Here is a 20,978-nt window from a genome sequence, read left to right on the forward strand (position 1 = left end):
ATCTGTGCGGGATGAATTTTAATGAGATTCGCCACCTGAAGTTTGCCTTGCGTGACGAGACAGTGACAGGAAGGGCAACCTTCCCCCCCTTACCCACCCGCCCTGGGGATTTCCCCAAGTATCGGGCTGCTAACAGTTCCTCTCCGCCAGCTCTTCCATTTTTAAGAATGGAGGAACTCTTTGGGATTCTCTAGCTGCAACTTCTGAATTGCAGGGGGTTGGAAAAGATGAAAGAAAAGGGCGAGGCATCTAAGGAAACTGGTGCGGCTGCATAAGGAGCTTACAGATGGGCCCACATGTCAGAAGGGCGTGTATAAGAAGAAATGGGAAATCACAAAGAAAGAGTAGACACGAATAGCCAACAGTTGCATGGGGAAAGTCAGGCTGGCCGAAGCTCAGAGTGAGCTGAGGCTTGCAAGAGGTTAAAAATAATAAGAGAGGTTTCTTTGGCTACGTGTGTCCAAAGTAAGAGGAAGAACAAGCAAGTGGCAGGTCCTCCGCGTGGGGAAGACAGAGAGACGCTACTGGATGACAGAGGAAAAAAAGGTGGAACTGCTCATCACCTACTTTGCCTCTGTCTTCATCCAAAAGGAAAGCGATGCCCAAACTGGTGATAACAGAATAAATGAGGTAAGGAGGGAGCTGCAGCCCAAAATAGGAATAGAGGTACAGTGGTACCTCGGGTTACAGACGCTTCAGGTTACAGACTCCGCTAACCCAGAAATAACACTTCAGGTTAAGAACTTTGCTTCCGGATAAGAACAGAAATCATGCTCTGGTGGCGCAGCGGCAGCGGGAGGCCCCATTAGCTAAAGTGGTGCTTCAGGTTAAGAACAGTTTCAGGTTAAGAACGGACCTCCGGAACAAATTAAGTTCTTAACCCGAGGTACCACTGTAGTAAGGAAACACCTAGATACTTTAAAGGAATTCAAATCTCCAGGGCCTGGTGAACTGGGTATGTTTAGCCAGGAGAAGAGGAGACTGGTGGAGATTTGAGAGTCATTTTCAAATCTCTACAAGAGAGGTTTCCAACCTTTTGGAGTCCACGGCTCTCTTGACCAACTACAGTCTTTCTGTGGCACCCCTGTGGGGCTCAGGAGCCCTGTTAAGTCACCCCTTGCCTGCTGAGCTAAAGGACCCCTGACAATTAGGTCCAGTCAGGTCCGACTCTGGGGTTGCGGCGCTCATCTCGCTTTACTGGCCGAGGGAGCCAGCATACAGCTTCCGGGTCATGTGGCCAGCATGACTAAGCTGCTTCTGGTGAACCAGAGCAGCGCACGGAAAGAGCTGGCAGCCTCTCATCCTTTTTCGAACACCTTCCCTTGTGGAGACATTCGCCTGGGGAGCTTGGAGCCAGGGTTGTTGCAACAAACAGCTGTGCAAGCCTTTTGGAGGTAGAGACGCAAGAGGGCATCAGAGGAGGGAGGGAAGGAAAGAGGAACAGAAGCCGGTGTTGCCCATAGCACCCCTGACCATCATTCAAGACACCCCAGGGTGCCACAGCACCTTGATTAAAAACCACTGCTCTAAAGGGTTGTCACCTGGAAGAGGGAGCAAGCTTGCTTTCTCCTGCTCCGGAGGGTAGGGCCCGAACCAACGCATTCAAATGGGAAAAAATGAGATTGCGACTAAACATGAGGAAGAACATTCTGATACTAAGAGTCATTTGATAGCGTAAGGTGGTAGGAGTTTTTTTTTTCTTCATGGGAGGTTTCTCATCAGAGGTTGGGTGGCCATTACTCAGGCATTCTTTCACTGTGGTTCCTGTGTTGCAGGGGGTTGGACTAGATGACCCCTGGGGATCCCTTCCATCTCTACAACTCGTATGATTCTATGACTAAGAGGACAGGGAAGTGTTGGATTGCATGACACACACCCCCCACATGTGAGACAGGGCCAAGCCGAGGGGCAGCGGGAGACGTCGACCGATGTACCTGCCGAAGCTTAGCTATGACGCAGCCGTGCAAAGCTGGAAAGAAGAGGCAGGTTGGCTGTCTGCCTCGCTGCCGCCTCTGCCTCCAGCGGGGAAGCTGTCAGGAGCAGTAGAAGGAACAGGTTTGACTCTCGCTAGCTCTGCGGCTCCAAACAGCAGGAGCCTCCCTCCTACACACCAGGCGCTGTGTGCGAGGGAGACAAGAAAGAGATGGGAGAGGGACTCATGGTGTGAGACACCCCCACACCCCCATTTCTTCTTGCAACAACCTGGCACAGAGGTTTTTATACCTACCAACACCTCCAGGAAACCCCCAGTCTCACCACCCCAATGAAAACCATTCCCCCAGGCCAGAGACTCCTGCATTTTGTTAGGGCTCATGCCCCTGGGCTGGTTTTGAGGAGGAAGAGGAGGAGAACATTCGCATTTGAGAGTCTGCATGCCTAAAATTGATGCTTTTGAATTCTGGTGCTGGAGGAGACTCTTGAGAGTACCATAGACTGCAAAAAGATCAAACTTATCCATCCTTAAAGAAATCGGTCCTGAGTGCTCAATGGAAGGGCAGATCCTGAAGCTGAGGCTCCAAGATTTTGGCCACCTCATGGGAAGAGAAGACTCCCTGGAAAAGACCCTGATGATGGGAAAGATGGAGGGCGCAAGGAGAATGGGACGACAGAGGATGAGATGGCTGGACGGTGTTCTCGAAGCGATTGGCATGAGTTTGGCCAAACTACGGGAGGCAGTGGAGGATAGGGGTGCCTGGCGTGTTCTGGTCCATGGGGTCACGAAGAGTCGGACATGACTAAACGACTGAACAACAACAACAACAATGCCTAAAATTATTGCTATTGTTGTTGTGTCAGGAAAGCAGCACAACAGGAAAGAGTTATCCTCCACCACCATGCACTGCAATGCCAATCTGCCCACCCCACACTTTTCAAAAGAGCCAATGTCAAAATGATAATCCAGTCCATCATTTACCACCACCCACTTCTCGCTGTGTTTGGTCCCCAGTCCCTGGGCGGCAGGGACTTAAGAACCTGGGTTTCCAAAGCACACACAACCTTTTGGGATTCCCATCACAGGCTTCTGGTTGGGAACAGCGTGCTGGACGAGGTGGGCTCTCTTTGGCCTGACCCAGCAGACAGGCTCTGCTCCTGTTCCCATGCAAGTCCTAGCACATTCCCCCCGCCGCCGCCAGCAAAGAAAAATCAACCCCAACGGAGGCACGTTAGAGGCAGCGCTCCCCTTCACAGCTGCCCCAAGCAAGGATGGAAGTGTCTTGACAGCTCCTTTGCAGATTTGCGTACAGTCCAAACTGAACAAGCCAAGCAGATTTGAGAAGATTAATGTTAGATTAGAATGGTTTTCCCCAGCCAGAATTTCCCTGTTTCGTTTCTGAACTTTTCCTCTGTTTCTTGGGATGGAGCGAGAAAGCCAACTGGGGGGTGGACAGAGGCCTAGATTGTGTGAGACCCCTGCTCAGAGTGAAAAAACAGTGTGAGAGCAGCCCCCCACCTTTAACTTGCACCCAAGACTATCTCCCAGCTGTTACCTCTTCCCCTTAAGATAGAAAGAAAACCCAAAGCCTAATCTTGAGGAAGGAGGTAGGGGGAGGAGGAGAGGAAAGCTACTTCGAGGAGCAGCATCCAGAAAACTGTTGCAATGGGGAGAGAGGCAGCCTGCTTTTTGCAGAGGTGAGGTCGCACTCCCTGCTGTGGCCCCACCAGCTACAGTGCTCCCTCGACTTACAAATTTAATCCGTTCCGAAAGGACATTCGTAGGTCGAAAAGCTCGTAAGTTGGAAAAGCGATTTCCCCGTAGGAATGCATTGAAGCAGTTTTAAAAAGAAAAATTCGTAAGTCGAGGAAACCGCATCTAAAATTCGTAAGTCGAATAAACCACATCTAAAAGGCCAGCGGATTTCCATTCGGATGTCAAAAAATTCGTTGGCGTGCGGCCACTTTTTCGTTCGTAAGTCGAAAAATTCGGATGTTGAGTATTTCGTAAGTCGAGGGAGCACTGTATTTATTTTTCAAATGCATTCCCCCTCCCTACTTGACAAGCAAAGATAAGGGGGCTCTCATTTCCCCCCACCTCCAGTTAGATCGCTAAGGGGAGGTTGAGATTCCAAAAATATTACTTTCAAGCACTCGTTGCAACACCCGTTGAGGTTCTGCAAATATTCAAACGGTTGCAGAAACCCAGTGATGAGGTGAGCAGGGGGATGAATACACATCTTATTCAGATCATTTTAAAGCTTTTCTCTGCCCCCCACCCCACCCCAGCCAAAGCTCTGGGCAAGACAGGTGTCCCCTTAGTAACCCCACTAACTGCTGGGTCTGTTTCTGCTGCGACAGTCACAGCAGGCAGGATCCCTGGAGTTTCCCTGTCCTTTCCAGCTAGTCTGGCTTGTGCTTTCCTCTCTCTCCCTCTTAAATACTGACCCTACCTGGTCCTCAAGCTCCGAGGACTGGATGTGCATTGAAAAAGCCTCTTCCACAATGAAGGAACGGCAACAGAATCAATCCATGAGAATATAATAAGAGACTGCTGGGTTGAGCCACTGGCCAGCATCTTGCGAGCCAGATGCCCCTGGGAAGCCCACAAGCAGGATTCGACCACAAGAGCTCCCTTGCCTCCTGCGGTTTCCAGCAAGTGGGATTCCGAAGCCTTGCTGCCTCTGAGGATTGCAGGATTGCCCTACGGCCTACGCATTGACCTGGAGAGATCTGACTCCTTCCCCGGTTGCAAGGTATCTCAATCCCCGGCTGCCCCTCATTCTGACCTGCTCAAATCCATTTACCTGAAATACTCCTATGCCGCCTTTCTGCCGCAAAGGGGTACTCAAGGCAGCTCAGAAGAAGATGGAACCCGCTGGACCAAAAAATACAATTTCAGTACAGAAATCAACAGCTGATAAAACCTTCTCTCAAGGCAGCCATAAAAACCAAATCAGAGCAGCACCAGCCGCCAACCTGAGCTGAACCAGAGGCAGCTACAAAGTATATCCTACCTGTTATTACAACGGCGTTAAGTAACGTGGCAGGTAAGGGGCCTCCCTGCAGATCTCTGGAGCATAAAAGGCTGCCACCTTGCCAAGAAATCCCCCTTCCAGACTCCCCCCTTCTGGAATGAGAGAGGAGCAAAGGGTCTCCAGCTCCCACACCTAGCAGGGGATCCAGAAAAGGTGCCATGGAAATTGACGCGAAAGGACGTCCTATTTGAGCATCTTGTCGGCTGTTCTGAGAGAAGGGATGCTGGACAAGATGGGCCTTTGGGCAGATCCAGAAGGGATGCCGCTATGTCCCTATGGATCTTAAAGGGGATAAGGAAAATCCATGCAGAATGAGGCTCTTAAAGGCTACAAGCCACGATGGAGATGCTTCACCTCCAGCGTTGCAGGCAGGATGCCTCTGGGTACCAGTTTCTGGGGGATGCGAGCAGGGAGAGCACTCAGGTCCTATGACACTCAGCTCCTGCTTGTGGGCTTCTGGTTGGCCAGTGTGAGAAGAGGATGCTGGGTTGGATGGGCCTTGGGTATGATCCAGCACGGGTCCTCTTCCATTCTTATGACGAGATTGAGGGGGTGCCCAGAGGTCCAGCAAAGTCAGCAAATCATGCTCCCACCCCTCAGGGTCTCTCCTAGAGAATATAATCCATCTGTGTGACCAAGGCAGTTTCACTCTCTGAGACAAAAGCCAATTGAAATGCTGTTTTGCCAAATGCAAGATGGTTCTTTTAAAATGAGATTCAGAAGAAATGCAAGTGCAAGTGGGTGAGAAGATTACAGATTTTCTTCCAAACAGCAAGCAGTATATACATTAGCAAGCAAGCACCTCAATCTGCCACTGAGAAGCCCTGAAGAAGTGGCAAAGTGACCCCCAGGTAGACTTGATGCACAGCACTGTGGCCACAGTCTATGCAGAGCTTCTGACTGACACTAGATATTTTATAGATTTGTGTCGCTAAGGCCAATACAGGTTCAGCTAAAAGTGGTCATCAACAGACCACACGTCAAAGACCCTTTGTTCAAGAGATACAGAAAGTAATAAAGCAAAGATAGGAAGAACCAGAGGCAGGAAGGGTTGACCATAGAATCATACAATCATAGAATCATAGAATCCTAGAGTTGGAAGAGACCCCAAGGGCCATCCAGTCCAACCCCCTGCCAAGCAGGAAACACCATCAAAGCATTCCTGACAGATGGCTGTCAAGCCTCGGCTTAAAGACCTCCAAAGAAGGAGACTCCACCATACTCCTTGGCAGCCAATTCCACTGTCCAACAGCTCTCATAGTCAGGAAGTTCTTCCTAATGTTTAGGTGGAATCTTCTTTCTTGCAGTTTGAATCCATTGCCCCGTGTCCGCTTCTCTGGAGCAGCAGAAAACAACCTTTCACCCTCCTCTATATGACATCCTTTGATATATTTGAACATGGCTATCATATCACCCCTTAACCTTCTCTTCTCCAGGCTAAACATACCCAGCTCCCTAAGCCGTTCCTCATAAGGCATTGTTTCCAGGCCTTTGACCATTTTGGTTGCCCTCCTCTGGACACGTTCCAGCTTGTCAGTATCCTTCTTGAACTGTGGTGCCCAGAACTGGACACAGTATTCCAGGTGAGGTCTGACCAGAGCGGAATACAGTGGTACTATTACTTCCCTTGATCTAGATGCTATACTCCTATTAATGCAGCCCAGAATTGCATTGGCTTTTTTAGCTGCTGCATAACACTGTTGACTCATGTCAAGTTTATGGTCTACCAAGACTCCTAGATCCTTTTCACATGTACTGCTCTCAAGCCAGGTGTCACCCATCCTGTATTTGTGCCTTTCATTTTTTTTTTGCCCAAGTGTAGTACTTTGCATTTACCCCACGTCAGATCATCGTCTCATCGAAATCACAATAATCGTCTGCAATAATTATCCCATGCAGATGCGTTGAGATGAGCCCCATTATCCGAGAGCAGTGGGAAGGCAACTGCCAGCCTGTGCTCAGGCACCTTGCCCCAGAATGAGAGGTGGTGGGACTCTCCTAAGGAGAAAGGTTGCAGAAAGAAGATCAAGTCCCTACCGGAGAAGAATGGCAGATCAAGTTGATGGACTATGCCAAAATGGGTAAAATGACCGGAAGAATCAGATATCGGGAAGACCAGAATTTTAATAAGGAATGGGGGAAATTTATAACCTCTCTTAACTACCATTGTAAACAGTTAAAATGGTAGGATTGGAATAGCGTTTGTAGTTGAATGGTGAATTTTGGACACAATGGAGATGTAAAAGATGCAGATTATCAAAAAAGATGCGGGAGGAAATGATTAACAATAGGAGGAGGGAAATCCTAAAGAATCTTTGGAATCTTTTTTTCTATGTTGTGTTTCGGTATGTGAATGTAAAATTTTAATCTGAAAAACCAAATTTAAAAAAAATGTGAGAGAAGATGTGATAGAAGTTTTGAAAATTATGGCGTGGAGAGAGTGGACAGAGGACAGTTCTAGTTTTCACCCTCTCGTAGAATCATAGAATTGGAGAGTTGAACCGATGTGTTTGCCCTGCAATGCAGGAATCTTTTGGCCCAATGTGGGGCTTGAACCCACAACCCTGAGATTAAGAGTCTCTATCTTTACTGACATCCAATGAAGCAGAATGTGGGAAGATTCAGGATGGAGAAAAGGAAGGACTTCTTTTGTGCAGCTCATAAAGAATCTATGGAACTCTCTGCCACAGGAAGCAGGGATGGCCACCAACCCAAATGGTTTTAAAAGAAGATGAGACCAGTTCATGGCAGAGAGGATGATCAAGGGCTACTAGCCGTGAGGGCTCTGCTTTGCCTCCGCAGTTGGAGGCAGCAATGGTTCTGAATCTCAGCTGCTGGAAACAGGTCTCTGAATTCAGATACACAAGTGGTAGGCTGGACCTCTCAAAGCATCCTTTAGCTGTAGCAACAACCTAAAGCAACTCCAAAGGAATATGCTGCCCTTTTTATGCCTCCTCAGCTGCAAGAATCTTAGAGGCGTCACGTTGGAAGAGTGAAGGAACACCTAGCAAAAAATTAAAGATAAACCGAGGAATAGATTTATTGAGGAATGGAATAGTTTTCTGTATTATTTAAAAAAGCGATGTGACATCAACACGGGCCTTGCATTGGAATAACCCTTGTCCGAATCTGATTTAATATGGTGGTAAAGCGATATGTGGAATTATATGAATGAAATAACGCAAGAGAGTTGTTGATGTCAGTATCATGTTTTTCTTTTTCTTTTTCTACGGTTTAAACTTATTTGAATTGGTTTAATGGAGAGATGAGATTAGGAAGTCTAATATAAATATTTTAATATATAACTAGCCCTCTTTCTGTTACGAAAGGAATGGCTAGGAAATTATTACTTGCAAATATCTTAACTTATATTTAATCAATACATTTTGGTTACGTAAATGTATCAGTGTTTGTTTGCTTTTCGTATTTACGTAGGTGTATGTGTATGTGTTGTTGAAAATCAATTTAAAATAGAATAAAATAAAATAAAGGAATATCTTGCCCCTGAACTGTAGGTAACCTTCAAGCAAGCAAAAGCAAGCAATTTTAACTGCAAAATGTTGGCCAAATGGGTCACAGTGGGCTACCAAAGGTTCTGGCCATTCTTTCTTTCTGCCTCCAAACGCAGAAATCTTCTCATTGCCACAATAAGTTTATCTAAACAGCATTCAAAAGAGGCAACGTTGGCAGAGAAAAGTTCTTGTTCGCTTCCACCACTGCCACATAAGAGGCCTTGAAGTGAGTCCTTGTCTGTGTTCAATCAGACTCATCATGAATTTCCCTTCATTTGCATTCAATTCATGTTCCAGCTGCTCCATCACCAACAGCTCCAATGAATACTCAGCAGGCAAACTGGTTTTAGCCGGGGTGGGGATGGGAGACATTGAGGAAGGATCGTCCATGTATTTCATAAAATCTATGTACACTGATTGATTGCCCCTCCCCCCCCCCCAAAAAAAACCAACAACCCTCAAAGTGGTTTACCAAGAAAGATAAAAACAATAAAATGATCGCTTAGAAATATTTGCAACACTAATCTAAGACTTTGGAAAAGTTTAAATAGCAATAGACTAAAAACAGATTAAAACACAGAAACTTCCTAAACTTTTTTGAAAGGAGGAAACTGAGAGGAGCTATGATAGCCATCTCAAGGGCTGTCACATGCAAGAGGAAAAGGAGGAGAAGGAGAAGGAGAAGGAGAAGGAGAAGGAGAAGGAGAAGGAGAAGGAGAAGAAGGAGAAGGAGGAGGAGGAGGAGTTTGGATTTGATATCCCACTTTATCACTACCCGAAGGAGTCTTGGTGGACTAGGGGTCTTGGTGGACCACAAGCTTAACATGAGTCAACATATATCTGAAGAAGTGTACATGCACACAAAAGCTCATACCAAGAAGAAACTTAGTTGGTCTTTAAGGTGCTACTGGAAGGAATTTTTTTTATTTTTTTATTTTGTTTTGACTATGGCAGACCGACACGGCTACCTGCCTGTAAATAAGTCAAAAGTGTGATGCAGCAGCAAAATAAATAAACAAATAAATAAATGCTATTCTAGGCTGCATCAAGAGAAGTCTAGTGTCCAGATCAAGGGAAATAATAGTCCCACTCTCTTCTGCCTTGGACAGACCACACTTGCAATACTATGTCCAATTCTGGGCACCACAATTTATGAAGAATGTTGACAAGCTGGAAGGTGTGCAGAGGAGGGCAACCAAGATGATCAAGGGTCTGGAAACCAAGCCTTATGAGGAGTGCTTGAAGGAGCTGGGTATGTTCAGTCTGGAAAAGAGGAGGCGGAGCGGAGATGTGAGAGCCATCTTCAAATATTTTAAGGGCTGTCACATGGAAGAGGGAACATGCTTGTTTTTTCCAGCTCCGGAGGGTAGGACTCGAACCAATCACTTCAAGTTACAAGAGAGGAGATTCTGAGAGCCAGTGTGGTGTAGTGGTTAAGAGCGGTAGACTCATAATCTGGTGAACTGGGTTTGCGTCCCAACTCTTCCACGTGCAGCTGCTGGGTGGCCTTGGGCTAGTCACACTTCTCTGAAGTCTCTCAGCCCCACCCACCTCACATAGTGGGGGAGGAAGGGAAATGTTAGCTGCTTTGAGACTCCTTAGGGTAGTGATAAAGCAGGATTTGTTGTTGTTGTTTAGTTGTTTAGTTGTGTCTGACTCTTCGTGACCCCATGGACCAGAGCACGCCAGGCACTCCTGTCTTCCACTGCCTCCCGCAGTTTGGTCAGACTCATGTTGGTAGCTATGAGAACACTGTCCAACCATCTCGTCCTCTGTCGTCCCCTTCTCCTTGTGCCCTCCATCTTTCCTAACATCAGGGTCTTTTCCAGGGAGTCTTCTCTTCTCATGAGGTGGCCAAAGTATTGGAGCCTCAGCTTCAGGATCTGTCCTTCCAGTGAGTGATAAAGCAGGATATCAAATCCAAAATCTTATTCTTGCGACTCAACATCAGGAAGAACTTTCTGACAGCAAGAGCTGTTTGGCAGTGGAACCGACTCCCATGGGAGGTGGCGGACTCTCCTTGCTTGCGGTTTCCAGCAACTTGGGTTCAGAAACATCACTGCCTCCATCTGTGGAGGCAGAGCAGAGCCCTCCTGGCAGGTAGACTTCAAAAGCCCTCTCCTCCTCCATGAATTTGCCCAATCCTCTTTTCAAAGCCATCCAAGTTGGTTGCCTCCACCGCCTCCTTTGGGAGCGAATTCAAGTATATGCTAAGTTTCCATCGCTAGGGAACAACTCCAAGAGGCACCGTGCTCCCAAACGAAATGTTTGCATTCCTTAATCATACTTTGATTGGTTCATTTAATTATAGCTCGTTCCTTCTCTTTCCTGGACATGCTCTCCTTGATCCTGCTGATAACCAGAGTCTGAATCTCCCAGGGTTGCTGACGTGAAACTCGCCCACACGTCTCCCCCCCCCCCCGCCAGCATCTCAAAAACGGATCTGAGAAAAGAATAATGAGGAAGAGGAATCAGACCCCCCAGCCTTCGGAGGAAGAGTCAAGAGCCCCTCGGACCAAATCCTGTTGTGTCTCGTTAGGGTTGATTTATGGAAGTTGACGCGGTTGCTGACCTTTCACCGAGGCCCGGCCACCTGGGGGGGACTTCTCAGCACGCCAAGGATTGTACAAGCACAAACGAGGAAGAGCGCCAATTACGTCTGGCCTTCCTCGCTAAGGCCATCGGGCATTGGGTTTGGAATGGGGAAGGGCTTGGTCGGAGATCAGACGAGGCCCCCGCAACGCCCATCAGAGCCAACAAGCGAAGCAAATGCTGAAACGCTGGGCCAAAATTCACGGATGCAGAAATCTTGTGATCGGACAAAAGGGCTTCAGGAACATTGTGCCCATCCCAGGTGCGGCTTTCTTAGGAGGGGCTTCTCAAATGCTACTAAGAACTCCAGATGTGCTTTGGGTTGTGTGGGGTTTGCTGGGTGTGTGTGTGTAGAGGAGCAACATTTTCCAGCACTGTCTCCAACTCTGTAATCCAATGACTGGAAAACAAAGGGCAAGCGTGATTCCCGTCCCCCATTTTCATTTTTCAAGGACGTGGGTCTGACTCGCCGCTACGATAGTAGGATTATCATCTTCCAAAGCAACTACTCTATTCCGAACTTAAAAATGGGAAGCATAACGCTGGTGGGTCAACAAAAGAGGTTCAAAGACTCTCTCAAGGCAAATCTTACAAAATGTAGTGTAAACACTAACAACTGGGGAACACTGGCCTGCGAGCGCTCCAACCGGAAAACAGCCTTTCCCAAAGGTGTCGTGGGTTTTGAAGACACTCGAACTCAGGACGCAAGGGAGAAACGTGCTAAGAGGAAGGCACGCTTGGCAAATCCACACCGTGATCAACTCCCACCCGGAAACCAATGTCTCCACTGTGGAAGGGCGTGTGGATCCAGAATTGGCCTCCACAGTCACTTATGGTTGTTGTTCAGTCGTTCAGTCATGTCCGACTCTTCGTGACCCCATGGACCAGAGCACGCCAGGCACCCCTATCCTCCACTGCCTCCCGCAGTTTGGCCAAACTCATGTTAATAGCTTCGAGAACACTGTCCAACCATCTCGTCCTCTGTCGTCCCCTTCTCCTTGTGCCCTCCATCTTTCCCAACATCAGGGTCTTTTCCAGGGAGTCTTCTCTTCTCATAAGGTGGCCAAACTACTGGAGCCTCAGCTTCAGGATCTGCCCTTCCAGTGAGCACTCAGGGCCGATTTCCTTGAGAATGGATAGGTTTGATCTTCTTGCAGTCCATGGGAGTCTCAAGAGTCTCCTCCAGCACCAGAATTTACTTACGGACTCACTTTTAAAAACTGTGTTTATGGAAGACAATCATACTCAGCTACAAGGGATCGCCAAAGAAGAAAAAGTTGGGTCTGAGCTACAAGTTAGAAGTGTGCATCTGTTGAGCTTCAAAGACCCTTACCCGGCAAAAACCTGACCAAATCCTGCAACTCCAGGAGGTTCCAATGGACAGATTGATCTATGTGATTCAAAGCAGCCTGAAGGAAGAATGGAAGTGAGAGGTGGAGAGGGAGAAAATGGATTGAACCTTTGGCAGACGCTTGCAACTCCCAAACACCCATCTTTCAGCCGCAGCGCATCTTGCAGACAACCGGAAACCCCAGACTTTCCACCAGGAGATGCTGGCATTCAGGAGACAGCAGGAGTCCTCTTGGAGCCTGTCTGTGCGGGTGTATTAATAGCCCTTTTGACGGGGAGGGGGGGAGGAATGAAAATGAAATTTCACGGTCTCCCAGATCCTCTTTGAGAGGCGCTCATGTGGGACTCGGCGCTGGGTATTCAGAAAGGGGGCTCAGCTTTTTGACAGCTCTTGTGTTTTCTGGCAGGGCCGCGAGGCATTTGTTGCGAAGCTGTGTTTACGCGGCTTTGATCAGGCATGTTTAACTTTTCGGCTGCGTGACAGCAGCAAAACAACTTTGATACGTGGCTAATGAAACACATTTTGTCGGAGAGCGCCCAACAGGGTCTCGCGCATTCACGGATGCTGGGGCTGGGGGGGGGGGGGAGATAGAGGAGAGTGCAGAAATGTAACAAAGGCAGCTTTCGGGGGGAGGGCAGCGGTGGAAAACACAGAAACAAACAGGGCCGTCAAAACTGCAGCCCAACTCTGGATCCAAAGCAGCTCAAACTGATTTTTTATACTGCCTTTGATCTGACGTAGTCAAAAGAGTCGAGCAAAATTCCCATTCAATTTCATCTGGGGGATTGTCAGGGCAGAAGAGGAAAAGAGGCTTCATGCTCCATGTCCTAAGGGCACATGAAAAGGTAAAACCATGGCTGCCCAGGCCACTTGCCCCAGCCTGTCAGGTGACCGGGAAACTGCTTAGGCTACAAAACCAGAAACTTGCTTTATGCAGAGCGTAAAAGACACCCAGAGTGAGAGATCAGTCACAACATTCAACGCCCTTCCGCCCGCCAATGTTTCTAGTCCTCATGGCGGCAAAAAGGGAGGCAGGATCTTGGGGGGGGGGGTCAGGTATTGCTCCTTGCGTCTCTCCGTGACAAGCCAAGGCAGGGAAATTATGCAAAAACAAGCAGAGCATATGCAAATTCCAACTTTCACAAGCTGTGCGGCCTGCAGAACGGTACCTTTCTTAGGGCAGAAGCTAGATCAGATTGATTTATTTCCCCGCCACAAACACACCGCAATCAAGGGTATCGTATCGACAATCCTGGCTCTAGCAGGCACCAGCAGAGTCTCACTTCTCACAGCCTTGTCTCCGTGGAATAAGAGTTGTAGAGTGGGAAGGTATAGCAACAGAAGAGGGGCAGTTATCAGCTGGGACCACGGCAGCAGCAAATGGTTAAAGGCCTTGGCATGGCCCACCTGCCCTGTCCTGCAGCTCTTGTAATATAATAGCTAACTACATAAATCACATCTCATAGAATCATAGACTTGGGTGGTACCCAAGGGTCATCTAGTCCAACCCCCTGCAATGCAGGAATCTCAGCTAAAGTATCCAAGACAGAGGGCCATCCAACCTTTGCTTAAAAAACTCCAAGGAAGGAGAGTCCGCTACCTCTCTTGGGAGTCTGTTCCACTGATGAATAGCTCTTACTGTCAGAAAGTTTTCCCAAATGTTTAGTCGGAATCTCATTTCTTGTAACTTGGAACCAATGGTTTGTGCCCTACCCTCAGAGCAGGAGAAACAAGCTTGCTCCCTCTTCCATGTGACAGCCCTTAAGATATCTGAAGACGGCTATCCGTTCTCCTCTCAGTCTCCTCTTTTCCAGGCTAAACAAACCCAGATCCTTCAACCATTCCTCATCAGGCTTGGTTTCCAGACCCTTGATCATCTTGGTCGCCCTCCTCTGCACACCTTCCAGCTTGTCAACATCCTCCTTAAATTGTGATGCCCAGAACTGGACACAGGACTCCAGGTAGTGACCAAGGCAGAAGAGAACAGGAATATGACTGCCCTGGACACTAGACTTCTGTTGATGCAGCCTAGAATAGTTTAAGTAATAAATGTTGGAAATGTAAGCAAACAGAAGGAACATTCTTTCATATGTGGTGGTTGTGCCCTAAGGTAAGAGATTACTGGGAGAAGATATATAATGAAATTAAAAAAGTGTTGAAAAACACCTTTAAGAAAAAACCAGAGGCCTTTTTACTGGGTATTTTAGGAAAGGGCATTCCAAAATGTGATAGAAATTTAGTTTTGTATGTCACAACAGCAGCTAGAGTTTTAATAGCTAAGAACTGGAAGACAGAAGAATTACTTACTATTGAAGAATGGCAGATGAAAATGATGGATTACATGGAGCTTGCAGAAATGACCGGGAGAATCCGTGACCAGAGAGACAACGCGGTGGAAAAAGAATGGGGAAAATTTAAATTGTATTTAAAAGAACATTGTAAGATTTAAAGTTAGATTTTTTCTTTTGAAGAAAGGATAGGCTGTAGAATTAAAGATGAGTTAAATGATTTGGATTTAGGATTAAGTTAAGAGGTAGAGGTAGAAATCAATATATGGAGATAGCATTGAGTAAGAGATAAGAGATGACAAGAGAAATGTTGTTGTTAAAAAAGGATAGAATTAGTTTAAATGGGAAGTTACTTAAGATATTTGCAAGGGACGCAGAAGGAGGAGACAGGAGGAAGTCCGATTAAGATGTGAGAAAAATATAGGTTGTTAAAGATAATGAGTTTTTTGTAGTTTTTTGTATTTTTTCTTTTTTATGTAGTTTGTTTTAATTGTTGTCGTTGTTGTTATATGTTTTGTTTTAAAATTGTTCAATAATTTTTTTTTTTTTTTAAATAGAATAGTATTCATTCATTCATTCATTCATTCATTCATTGTTGCTGCATCACACTGTTGACTCATGTTAAGCTTGTGGTCCACCAAGACCCCTAGATCCACTTCGCATGTACTGCTAGTCTCATCTAGTCTGACTATTGGCTGATTCTCAGCAATGCACATACAGGGCGGAGAAATGGAGTCTACCACCTCTTGCTCTGAGGTGCTGGCAGTTGTCGTCCAAAACACCAGGTTGAGGAAGGCTTCCGTAGACAACTGAACGCTTCTTTGCTTTTCTCCCCACCCCACTGCTGAACCTTACAAGTGTTCCCCCCCCCACCCTCCCCAACCAGTGCTGTCCAAGGCACGGTACAAAATTGAAATTTCTCGGCTAAACCTTTATTGAAAAGTCGCTACGCATTACAATCAGCTTTGCAATAGGCTGAGCTTATAAGATCACAGCACAAGACTTTGGCAAAAGCTCATTGCCTCCGCAATCAAACAGATTTAAGATATGCCATGACAACGGACCAGGCAGAACATGCACCAGTCCCAGTCTTGCATGATTCCAACCATTTCATTCCATGGAAGGCTGCAGTGGATTATAGATGGTCACGTTTTAGGAATTATTTTCAGCCTGTAATTGCCGGAGGCAGAAAATTCAGGAACATAGAAATTGGCACTCTCAAGTCACCAGAGGGAGGGGAGAGCTGAGTTTTCAAAACAGGGGATCACCCAGATCCAAGACCCTAGGAATTCATCCCTAAGTGGACTCATATAAAATCAAAGAAAATTGATTCAGCAACGTAAAAGATGACTTACAATTGTCAATTGGGGGGGGGGATTTTAAATCTGTCTTGGCCAACTCAGATGATAATTCATGGACGTTTGAACATGTGTTGCATGCTTGGCATTAGGGTTCATGTACTTTGCAGCCTGGGTGGTGCTGTGGGTTAAACCGCAGAGTCTAGGCCTTGCTGAGCAGAAGGTAGACGGTTCGAATCCCCGCGACGGGGTGAGCTCCCGTTGCTCGGTCCCTGCTCCTGCCAACCTAGCAGTTCGAAAGCACGTCAAAGTGCAAGTAGATAAATAAGTACCGCTCCGGTGGGAAGGTAAACGGCGTTTCCGTGCGCTGCTCTGGTTCGCCAGAAGCGGCTTAGTCATGCTGGCCACATGATCCGGAAGCTGTCTGCGGACAAACGCTGGCTCCCTTGGCCAGTAAAGCGAGATGAGCGCCGCAACCCCAGAGTCATCTGCTATTGGACCTAACGGTCAGGGGTCCTTTTACCTTTTTACTTTGCAGCCAAATATCTAAGAGATGTCACCTGGAAGATGGAGCAAGCTTGTTTTCTGCTGCTCCAAGAGATAGGACCCAAAGAAGTTACAAGAAAGGAGATTCCAACTCAATATCGGAAGGTGGAGGACTCCCCTTCATTGGAGATTTTAAGCAGAGGTTGGATGGTCAAGGATTCTCTAGCTGTGATTGCTGAAACACAGGGGGTAGGACTAGATGGCCCTTGAGAAGCCCCTCCAACTCTGCAGTCCTATGATTCTATGGTCCATCTAGCTCAGAAGTGCCTACTCTGGCGGGCAGCTGCTTCCCAATATTTCTCAGCTCCACCTGGAGATGCTATTGGGGACTAGCCCTTAAACTTACAATCATAAAACTGTAGTGTTGGGGGGGGGGACCCAAAGGGTCAACTAATCCAGCCCACTACCTTGCATGGAAAGCCAGATGGGTGGAGGAAGGGGGCGGTCCACCCTGAGTGTCACCACTGAGAGGGGTGACAAAATGGCGGGGGGCACTCACTGCGGGGCCCGCAGTGCGCCCGAGCCATGCATCTCTCCTGGGAGTGATGTGGTGGCTCGGGAGCCCGCAGTCTCCGTGCTGCCCCAAACAGCCCGCCTGCTGCCTCCCCCCCCCCAGCTGTAGGGCGGCTGAGTGGGAGGAGGCAGGCAGACTCCTCAGAGGCCCCGCGGAGCGTCCTGCCCCAGTTCGCCCCGCCCCTGGGCGCAGGGCACGCGCACCACCCCAGGCGCCCGATCGGTTGGCTTCGCCGCTGCCAGAGGCTACCCCACCACCCCCAGACTTGCTAAGATGAGAAGAGCTGAGGCAATTGGCATGAGGGGGCAGGCTCCATAGGGCTGTGCCAGTCGCCTTTGGAGCAACCAATCTGGAACCTCTGCAAGAAACAAACGTTCCCCGTGGGTTGTGGGGCTTGTGCAAAGGAGGAGATTCCGTAAATGGAAATTCTGCAAATGGAGCTGGTGTGTGTGTATGTGTGTGGAGACATCCCATAAAATCGCTGGGGAGGAAAAATGGCCTGTGCTAAGTGAAACTTTATATATATATATATCCCCTTCTTAATTTCCTTTTCATTTAACATCTTTAACATTTAAATCTCTCTTTTAAATAAAAGGATTTCTTTTCTCTCTTTTGCCTTTGCCTCTCTTAAAATCTATGCCGTTAAAGTGGCCCTATTAAAACCCCAACCTTTGCCAAGTAAATCCTCCCCCAGTAAAAAGAGCTCTAAAGACGGAGGAAATTAGCCGAGATCTGGGATTGATCCCAACCTCCCATAAACGGGAGTACTTTGGGCCATTAATCAAGCTTGGCCTTCGCTTCAGAGGATGGGAGCCTTGCGGCAAGACCTTCCGCCACTAAAAGCATGCTAAATATTTATGGGGGCTGAGCGCTGGGGCTCTCTGCCCGGGCAGGATGGGACCCACTGCCTCCGCACAGACGCTGGCCCCAGTGCTGAGCGCCACGGGCCTCTAACCCGCTAATGTCTCACCCTCCGAATCCCAACTCCTCAAAATCTCCCCTGGGGGGTCTACCAGGCCAAAAGGGGGGGGGGAGCAGCAGATGAAATAGGTCAGGAAATCAGAGGTATCTAGAGTTCAAAGAGCTATTTTGTTCCTTTGGAGCAGATGGACTAGATCAAAGGCGGGGGGGGGGGGGAAGCTACCTCTGTTAACTTCGCCTCTACGTAGTCCCACCCGTTGTTATTTATTTATTTGCTTGCTGCATCTATATCCTAACTTTTCCCCCAAAGAGCAAAAGGAAGGGTACATGGGCTATGATCACCTGGGAGAGCAGGGTTCGAATCCCCACTCAGCCAGAAAACCCACTTGGCAACCTTGAGCCAGTCACCATATCTTACCCTAACCTGCCTCACAGGTCCGGTTACAGGTAGGTAGCCGTGTTGGTCTGCCATAGTCAAAACAAAATAAAAAAATTCCTTCCAGTAGCACCTTAGAGACCAACTAAGTTTGTTCTTGGTATGAGCTTTCGTTTCAGTGTATCTGAAGAAGTGTGCATGCACACGAAAGCTCATATCAAGAACAAACTTAGTTGGTCTCTAAGGTGCTACTGGAAGGATTTTTTTATTTTATTTTATTTTTGTTTATAAATATAATAAATGCATAAATAAAATAAAAAACAAGATACCTAATGCCACGTTCTGTCACTAGGTGTCACTATCGCACTTGCTGAACTCAACTAAAGACTTGACCAAAAGAAAGACCTCTATCCGAACATTTTATTTTGTAATTAACCTGCCACATTGATTGTACAAATCTACTCCAACATCCCCGCATCACTAAAAGAAGAGAACAGATCATTTATTTGCTAAATTTGTATCCCAACCTCCCTCCCAAGGCAGCTCCCTTTTGCTTGGGAAAGTGGTTCATCTTGATTTTCTGGTCTCCAAGCAGCAGAGGAATTGAGCCAGCCCTCTGCAGATTTGTCCTTTTTATAGCAGAGTGGAAACAGCCACCCAAGTCCTGTCCTTAAATTTTAATTCCAATGCACCATCTTTAAATGTGGCTATAAAGTCAAAGCAATTGACTCTGATGGAAACTCTCGGCTTTCCATTTTATGGTCTGCATGTGCTTTGGGCACAGAGAAAAAGTCCGCATCACCTTCCTCCTCACTTCTTGCGATGCAGGAGAACAAATGCAAGAAGGGGAACAGGGGGCTTGAAGGAGGGGGGGTAAAGAGAGAGGAAGCACAGCATACCTGTGAAGAAGAGGGAGGTTTGATGGCATCTCCACGGAGCCACTGGCCCCAAGGGTCATCTAGTCCAACCCCCCGCAATGCAGGAATCGCAGGTCTGCATGGATGGAAAGCCACTGCAGGAGAACAGTCATGGAGTCACCACTTCCAGGGCAGACTGTGGCTGTCAAATGTCAACCTAAGAACCTCAGAAGAGCCTGCTGGATGAGGCCAATGGCCCATCTAGTCCAACCCCCTGTTCTCACAGGTGCCACAATGGGAAAACCACGAGCTTATGGAAGCTCTGGACTAGCTCAGATGGTTGTTGTTGTTGTTGTTCAGTCGTTCAGTCGTGTCCGACTCTTCGTGACCCCACGGACCGAAGCATGCCAGGCACGCCTATCCTTCACTGCCTCCCGCAGTTTGGCCAAACTCATGCTACTTGCTTCGAGAACACTGTCCAACCATCTCATCCTCTGTCGTCCCCTTCTCCTTGTGCCCTCCATCTTTCCCAACATCAGGGTCTTTTCCAGGGAGTCTTCTCTTCTCATGAGGTGGCCAAAGTGTTGGAGCCTCAGCTTCAGGATCTGCCCTTCCAGTGAGCACTCAGGGCTGATTTCTTTGAGAATGGATAGGTTTGATCTTCTTGCAGTCCATGGGACTCTCAAGAGTCTCCTCCAGCACCAGAATTCAAAAGCATCAATTCTTCGGCGATCAGCCTTCTTGATGGTCCAGCTCTCACTTCCGTACATCACTACTGGGAAAACCATAGCTTTAACTATACGGACCTTTGTCGGCAAGGTGATGGTATGGGCTTTTAAACTCAGTTATGGGTTCAAGTCCCACGTTGGGCAAACGAGTCCTGCCTTGCAGAGGGGTTGGACTAGATGATCCTTGCGGTCCCTTTAGCACAAGAGCCCTGCCCTCCCCTCCTAAGGTTTCCAGCCACTGGTATTGGGGCTGGTAGACATCGATAGCCCATGGGCAACCCCTGAACTAAGCCGAGTCTCCTGACTGCATCCTACCCAGATGTCCAGGCTGCTGTCGGGGGGGGGGCTCCTTTGTAAAGTGGTACACCTCCTTCCAGACAATCCCAGCTTCGTTCAGCGGAATCCAGGTCGTTCCGCTGAGGCCAGGAAGCCAAGGATGGGCAGCTGCGGCCAAGACCTGGACCCACCTCTTCTGGAAGACGAGATTTCCCAAGGCTGGTCTCAAACACTGGGATTCCTCCACCACCGTACAGCTAGCTAACATGCCGACATTTGTCAGTGACGCTTTCAGATCCAACCTGGCCATGTCCCCCTTCCCTTCCCCATCGACTTAATGAAGCCCAGAGTTTCCCACAATGCACTGCGGCTCAGGCTCTCCGTGGCCCGGCCAGCTTTTGTCTGCGGCCTGTCATTACTTTCTAATTTCCGCCTCCTCCTCCTCCCCTTCTGCGCTAACCGTCCTCGCAATAATTGTCTTCCCTGACTGCTGTAAACAAAAGACAGGCCCATCAGCGCAGATTAACCTGTACGCCGTCGGCGGAGGCGACTGCCAAACCGAGCCTGTCTCTCGTGGCGACGGCTGCCATCAAACAGCTTGTCCAATTAGAGGCTCCCAGAGAGTCTATCAGGGATTAGGCGGCCCTCGCGGCGGGAAACCTCGGCATGCTCTGCGCCCCAAACAAAGACGTCCCGCACGCCCTCCCGGCCCTCCCTCTCCTCGGGGACCAGAGACATTTCGATGAATG

Source organism: Lacerta agilis, chromosome 11 (assembly GCF_009819535.1).
Source record: "Lacerta agilis isolate rLacAgi1 chromosome 11, rLacAgi1.pri, whole genome shotgun sequence".
Taxonomy (NCBI): domain Eukaryota; kingdom Metazoa; phylum Chordata; class Lepidosauria; order Squamata; family Lacertidae; genus Lacerta; species Lacerta agilis.